This window comes from Phaseolus vulgaris, chromosome 8, assembly GCF_051622355.1.
Source record: "Phaseolus vulgaris cultivar YP4 chromosome 8, ASM5162235v1, whole genome shotgun sequence".
In the NCBI taxonomy this organism is placed as follows: Eukaryota; Viridiplantae; Streptophyta; class Magnoliopsida; order Fabales; family Fabaceae; genus Phaseolus; species Phaseolus vulgaris.
Genome location: NC_143505.1, coordinates 28,190,592 through 28,198,493, shown reverse-complemented (window position 1 = coordinate 28,198,493; position 7,902 = coordinate 28,190,592). Strand labels below are relative to the sequence as shown.

General features: G+C 35.3%; 1 long non-coding RNA gene across 15 annotated transcripts; it reads left to right on the top strand.

The window, feature by feature from the left end:
* Positions 1-3,961: 3,961 nt before the first annotated feature.
* Positions 3,962-7,240, top strand: LOC137826423 (uncharacterized). Of its 15 annotated transcripts, XR_016515231.1 has the most exons (8): positions 3,972-4,228; positions 4,403-4,471; positions 4,787-4,857; positions 5,205-5,234; positions 5,858-5,960; positions 6,381-6,493; positions 6,650-6,876; positions 7,003-7,240. It is a non-coding gene; the product is annotated as an uncharacterized LOC137826423 (long non-coding RNA). The 15 variants fall into 15 exon arrangements; XR_011083494.2 differs by adding an exon at positions 4,625-4,668 and having other exon boundaries at positions 3,962-4,228; positions 4,410-4,471; positions 5,858-6,876; XR_016515232.1 differs by having other exon boundaries at positions 3,962-4,228; positions 4,828-4,857; positions 5,567-5,960; positions 6,381-6,876.
* The last annotated feature ends 662 nt before the right edge of the window (positions 7,241-7,902 follow it).

Here is a 7,902-nt window from a genome sequence, read left to right as displayed (position 1 = left end):
ATTGATATATGGGGTCCTGCTCCTGTTTGTGCTTCCAATGGTGCTCGTTACTATATTTCATTTTTAGATGCTCACACTAAATATACTTGGCTTTTCCTTCTGCATAATAAGTCTCAAGCTTTAGACTCTCTTATTCGCTTCAAAATTCTTGCTGAAAATCAAACTGGGTTTAAGTTACGTGCTATTCAAACTGACAATGCTAAGGAATTTTTATGCTTTAAATCCTTTACTCAACTGCATGGTATTCTTCATCGCCTCACCTGCCCTCACACACACGAACAAAATGGATCTATTGAACGCAAGCACAGACACATTTCTGATATGGGTCTAACCCTGCTTGCTGCTACTTCCCTTCCCATAAAATTCTGGGGCGAAGCTTTTACCACTGCAACATATTTAATTAATATTTTACCTTCCCCTGTTCTTCAAAACAAATCTCCCCATATTTTACTTTTTCACACTGCACCAAATTACACTCTGCTAAAAACCTTTGGCTGTGCCTGCTACCCGCTTCTTCGGCCTTACAACAAACACAAATTAGACTTCAAATCTGCATGCTGCTTGTTTCTTGGTTACAGCCTACACAATAGGGGCTACATATGTCTCTCTCCTACGGGTAAGATCTATATGTCTAGACATGTTGTTTTTAATGAAAATGTGTTTCCTTACAATCTACCTGAATATAACTTCATCCCCAACCCCACCACTCAATCTGAATCTGGTTGCTCTAATCATCATCTCACTGTTCTCCGTCACCCTGCTACCATGCCTGTGCTTGCATCACATAACAACTCGGATCTGTCTTCCTCTGTTCCTCGTGAGCCTCTTCCTTCTCCTCCGCTACCTCCCATACAAACTGATACGGGTTCTACAAATCAACACTCCATGACAACTCGCTCCAAGGCTGGTATATTCAAACCCAAAAGTTTCATGTCTCACATTAGCACCACTCCACCCATTCCCACCTCCATTAAAGAAGCTTTGGCTTCTCCTCCTTGGTTGCAAGCTATGACTGATGAATATACGGCTCTCATCCACAATCACACTTGGTCCTTAACTTCTCTCCCTGCTGGTGCCAAAGCTGTTGGATGCAAGTGGTTATTTAAAAACAAATACAATGCAGATGGTTCATTCCAACGACACAAGGCCAGGTTAGTTGCAAAGGGGTTCAGCCAAACCGCTGGGACTGACTTCACGGATACTTACAGCCCTGTTGTTAAACCTGCAACTATCCGTCTTGTCTTATCTCATGCCGTCTCCGCCAACTGGCACATTCATCAAATTGATGTCAATAATGCCTTCTTGAATGGAGACCTCAAGGAGGACGTCTACATGGTTCAGCCACCAGGATTTGTGTCCTCTTCCCCACAATTAGTGTGTAAACTACACAAAGCGTTGTATGGGCTCAAACAAGCCCCACGATCCTGGTTCCACAAGCTGAGTACAACTCTTCAATCCCTTGGTTTTCATTCCACCAAAAGTGATATCTCCTTATTTGTTAAATTTCACAACGCATACACAATATTCATTTTAATATATGTGGATGACATTATAATTACAGGATCTTCCATGACAGCAATCCAGCAACTAATCTCGAATCTCAGTGCCTACTTTGCTCTAAAAGATCTCGGACCTCTTCACTTCTTCCTCGGTGTGCAAGTCACGCACCTCAGAAATGGTGGTCTCCATCTATCGCAACAAAAATACATCAATGAACTTCTTCATCGCACAAAAATGGATGCAGCTAAACCTCTTCCCACACCCATGCAAACTAACCTTCATCTTCAAAAAGACGCGTCCTCCGCCATGCATGATCCCTCTCTGTTTCGGTCTGTCGTTGGTGCCCTCCAATACGTGCTTATCACTCGTCCGGAACTGTCTTATGCTGTAAACAAGGTTTGCCAATACATGCATAGTCCACAAGATCATCATTGGAAAGCGGTCAAACGCATCCTTCGTTACCTTGCTGGTACTCGCACCCATGGCTTGATTATTCAGTCGTGCTCTTCTCCTTCCATTCGTGCCTTCAGTGATGCTAACTGGGGTGGTGACGTTGATGATCGTAAATCCACCACGGGTTACTGTGTTTTTTATGGTCGCAACATCATTGCGTGGTCTTCCCACAAGCAGCGAGTTGTATCGCGTAGCAGCACAGAAGCTGAATATCGAAGCATTGCAGCAGCTCTCACTGAAGTTCTTTGGCTGAAATCTATCTTACATGAACTGCACCTACCCATCCCTCAACCCCAACTATTTTCTAACAACTTAGGAGTTGTTCTTCTTAGTGCCAATCCTATAATGCACTCACGTACCAAACATTTCGAACTGGATCTTCATTTTGTCAAAGACTACGTCCAACAACACAAAATCAGTTTAGTTCATCTCCCTGCAAGGTTTCAAATCGCCGACATTCTCACCAAACCTATCTCAGGCCCTGCTTTCTTGGACTTTCGGTGTAAACTTATGGTTGGTGTTCCAACCACATAAGTTTAACGGGGGGATGTTAGTATTAATATATATGTTAGTCTGTTATAGCCTTTGGGTAGTTAATCTGTTAATACAGTTTGGGTAGTTTCTTTTTATTAGCTCGTTGCGTCTGTAATTGGTGACCTTATATATCTTGGATTGTACACTCTGCATGAAGATTGCAATCATATAATCAATAATATTTCTGTTCTTCTCTCATCTTCTTATTCTAAAAGAAATATCAAGAAAAAAAAAACATTGATTCTCCATATGCATGAAAGATGCCTATCAAGAGGGGATAAAGTGACATCATAAAGCAATGTCATAATAAAGGGCATTATATTACAAGTCAACCACTTCCAAACGTTAATTGAATATGTTATAATACGTTAATTGAATATGTTATAATTATAGTTCATGTTCATTATTATTACAAGCAAAGCCCTTTTGATGCTAGATGCAATAAAAAGTGACCAGACCAAACATATATTTTTGTTCAAAAGCAATATATTATATATCTGGCAAATAGTATACTTGCTGGCAAGTATTTACACAAGCTTATTAGGGAAAAACTAGGCGAAAAAAGGTTTCACCAGACATTGACCAATGTTGTCATTTCAGCATTTGATTCAACCTACCATCTTTTCCAGCTTCCAGGTTCATCCCTTTTCCATTAATGTATTATATTAAATAAATTTATTGTAGAAAGAAAAATTGAGTTTATTTGAAAATTAAAAATAGAATAAGAAAGTGCCAACATAAAGTTTTGTTTTAATAGTTGAAGAGGCCAAATTTGAATGGGTTGTTGTTGGATATATGCATTTCAACTTCAGCAGCTCCAACCTATCTTCCAGCTCATTCCTTTGAAACCAAAACCCACCATGGTGATGTCTTGGGCAACTTTGACCTAATAGATGGTGGTTTCGCAGCAAATAACCTGATACATGCACAATCTTATATTTTAAATGAATTTTAAAGTAAAATCTCAACAATATGATTCAAATGAATCACTAAGATGAAAAAATGTAAATTTGGTGATGCAGACACTGGTGGCCATGACAGAAATGACAAACAAAATTTCTCATGAAGGGCCATGTGCCAGCTTGAATGTGGAAACAATGCAATACGATAGGTTTTTGGTGATATCATTGGTAACAAGTTCTCAGAAACAAGAAACCAAATACAGTGCTAAAGAAGCAGTTGAATGGGGTACCTTGAGTTGGGTTTCCCCTTTAATTGATGCCTTTGGTCAAGCCAGTTCTTACATGTCACATCTCTTCAGTTTTTTTGAGCACTCAATTCTGAACACAACTACCTCTGAATCCAAGTTCTCATCATTCCACATAATTTTAACTCAATAATTCGCTCAAAATATACTAATAATGTTTCTTATATTTACAAATGAATTCTTGTATTCAAATTTTGTAGGACGATACATTAACTGGGAACTTATCTTCTATGGACTTGGCCACGGAGGAGAATTTCACTACAAAAATTCTTAATTTTAGTAGAGGTTTGTTAGGAGGGGTTAGAATAACCTCTACTAAAACTAGTATGACATGATACATACTGGCGATTTTTATAACCCCTGTTAAGTTTCTGCGGTTTCTTAATAAACCGCATGCAAAGTTTTTATTTTTTATTTTTTATTTTAACTTTTCTATCTCTTAAGAAAGCTACTACCTGGAATTTTTTTTACAGAACAACACACTTACGGAGATGGTGTAGGGCTATCACAGCGGGAGCTTAGAGATTTTTCAGTGTATATCATATTCTCCAACTCTTCTGATTTCTGCATTTCTCAATCGATGTTCTCTCATCTTGTGCCCTAGTTTGTTTTTCAAAATTGATTTGTATTTTCCCCCATTTCACACGACCTAGATCATTTTTGTTTGTTTTTGTGAACAAATTATTCTCTGATGCATTTTCGTTCCAGATTGCAGTACTTCTCGTTCCAAGAACTACAATGCATTTTGCTAGTTCGGTGACTCGGGTCTCCGCTCCGGTTCGTCTCTCCTTTCGTTTTGTTTACTTTGTGTATTCTTAGAACTCGACATTTTATCTTATTGGATTTGTTCCTTTATTTTAGGATTTTTTTCATTGTGAGAAACTTTGTATTTATGTTTTGCTTTATTTTTGGATGATTTGTTCCTGATAGTTTGTAGAGCATGTTTTGGAACACTGAATAGGCTCAAAGATTGGGTAAAGTAACTGAAAAATTAGTAACTTTTTTTTGTTTTCAATTTTATTTTATTTTTGAATTTGAAACTTGTTCGGCGAGTGGCAGTGTGTGGTGATGATGTGATTATGTTGTTTCCAGACTTATAAATTGAGTTAGAGTCTTTGATTACAATTTTCCAGGAAGAGAATGCTCGTTTGTGAAAGGAAGAGGTTTGATTCCTCACACTCATCTTCTTTTTTTATTAATTTATTATTATTATTATTATTATTATTATTATGAGGAATTATCCCCCCTCTCTCTTGTTACTTTTTCTAACCCAAACGAATATGTTTAAATTTATTTATATTGTCAAAATTCACTCCAAGTTTCTTTTCAGCATTTTCTATAATTCAAGTGTAAACTTTAAAGTTTAACTCCAGTAGAGGTTGGTAAGGAAAAGTCATATTTTTCGGGTCGCGTCTGGTGTAAAAATCTGGCCTTTCCTGGTTGATTCTTTTTGGAGATTTATGTTTTTTTGGTTTAGAGTTTATGAAATATTGGGTATTGCTATATGCAGGCTTATAGGAGAAGGCAAAGGTTCAATGAGGTATGTACATTGTCCACTTCCCTTTTTTGTAACTGGATTGACATAATTCTTGAATATCTTTAGAAAATAAGTCAATTTTCATTTATTTGCTTTTATAACTTTGAATTCAATGTTGTTGAGCTTTTTTCTGAAGGCAACTTTGGGAATCTGTTATCTTTAGTTGGTTTTTCTGAAGCTTGGGTAGACAACGTACTGTATTGATTGTAATTATAATCATAGATTTATCCAGATGCTACTGTTTGTACTACACTTAAGAGTGCTCTCTACTCTTCAGCTGGTAACAAGGTTGTCTTAAATCGACAACTAATGGTATTTTTTTCAATCATTGACAGCTTAAGCCAGCAAATATACTGATGTTTCTTGAACTATTTATGCCTGTTTATGGTTATAAAAGTTCTTGTTCAATGAAGTTTATTTCAAAAGATAAGTCACATGTTTTCCCCTGTATTTTCTCTGAATCTTTAAATAGGTATCTATATGATTTAAAATGTGTAATGAGCCCCTATAATTTTGAAATCTCTTTCAATTAGATCCTGAAATTCCTATTTGTTGTTCAGTCCCTTAATTTTTGCTTAAAACTATTGCTACATGTTTGCTTAAAACCATTGCTTTATGATTTTCAGGAAATTAAAAGTAAATGCTTGTCACAACCCAACACAATATGCATTTATATCATACAAGTCACAAGCAACAGACACCAAGTAACAAGAACATGTAGCTGATGTGGTAATTGCCTACTTATCCTTATAATGTGACATAAACATATTTATTATTAGGAGAAACTTTATTGGCAATTGCATTTTCTCGTGAAATAACATTTAAGGAACTATTTCTTACATTGAAGAACAAGGAAGTTGCACTTTCTTGAGTTTCACTTGTTGTTTATACGTTCAAACTTTATTGTCAAGGTAGGAGATGATATTAGGCATGCCAAAAAAGAGGGGCAAGAGACAATAACGTTACATAAATTGAGAAAAATAGTTGCTTAAATTGTATATAATTAAAGCAAAATGATCTGTCATGATTCAACAGATAAAAAATTACAAATTATTAGATACAAATTTTGATATGATTTCACAAAGAGATATGATTTTTTTTTTCATGAGAAATGCTTTATTAATGGGGAAGTCCTATGTAAGCAATTAGGTGGAATTCCAGTGGAGCAGAAAAAGATTAGACTTCTGACCACTTGGTGACAAAGGCTATCAAGACAAGTTAGAACCAACTCTTCTCCAAAAACATATCTAATGTTGAGTAGAGTAAGAAATCTATATTTTTACATGTCTCTTGAGTAAGTTAAACTTTCAATTGGAATTTCTTCATTCTCTAATTATCATTTACAGTTTCAAAAGATATTATGCTTGCCATACAATTTGGTGTATAATTTGCTATTGTTATTGGTTTGATTTGGTTAGAAAATTTCTACACTGTTACTTTTGAGGCATGCATATCAGAGTCTTGGTGTAGTCTATGGAGATTTGGGCACTTCCCCTTTCTATGTTTTCTATAAAACATTTCCTCATGGAATTGACAACCAGAAAGATGTGATTGGAGCTCTTTCTTTGATTATATACTCTCTTACTCTGTTGCCGCTGCTCCGAATATGTTCTTATTGTACTACAAGGGAAGGATAATGGTCAAGGTATTTGTTTGATTTTGGTAATTAGTATATTTTTGGTTGGACTAAGGAAATCAAGCATACTAGTATTTCACATATGACATATTGAATGTGTATATTTGTTGATACTGTTGAACATCTATGGAGCAGGTGGAACGGTGGAACGTTGGCTGTTTATTTCTTGCTATGTCAACATGCAAATCCTAGAATCATTCCCAACTAGCATTGTACGGATGAATAGATAATAAGATAATGCATAAAAATCTATTTATTTATAGGTTATTGTTATTTAACATCTTACTCAGTTTTTTATTTTATTTTACAAAACATATGCTATTATTGTTTTATATTAATTTAGAATTTAATTTCTTCTGAGGTTGTATTTAAATATTACCTGTAAAATTAAGAAATCATAAATGGGTATTAATTTTTAAATATTATTCCCAGTGGTCTTATTAGAACATTTCTCTTTTTATAATTTTACTAATAAGATAGTTTAAAAAGATGTACAAAAGGTGTTTCAGAAAAGAAAAATAAGAATGACCACGTTGAGTTGACAACAACACTTGGAATGATAATCATATATATCATTGACATGCCGGAACACTATTATACCATTTCACGTAAAACTATAAGCTAACTTCAAAAAGGCTTGGTATTGATTTGTATTTACAGGAGCCACACCAAAGTTGGTTTTACAACTCATGAATGCAAAGGGGTTTACCATATCTCATGTGAAAAGCCACCTTCAGGTTACTCTTTTCTCCACCACAACCACAAATAATGTTATGGGGGAAAAGGCGTAATCTACTTCCTGTTTTCTCTTTCTTTATTTAATTTATTATTTTTAAAAGATAAAAAAAAAATCTGATAAAGAATCAACTCCTTCATAATTAATTGTTAGTCTTAAAGTTAGAAAATCCTAGTGTATTGATGACAGATGTGCAAGACCAAGAAGCACAGAAGTGAGTCAAGGTATATAATTGTACTGTGTATCAGTTACTTATGTGCAAAAGGAAGAAATAGCTAGGTGTAGACTACATAGACATT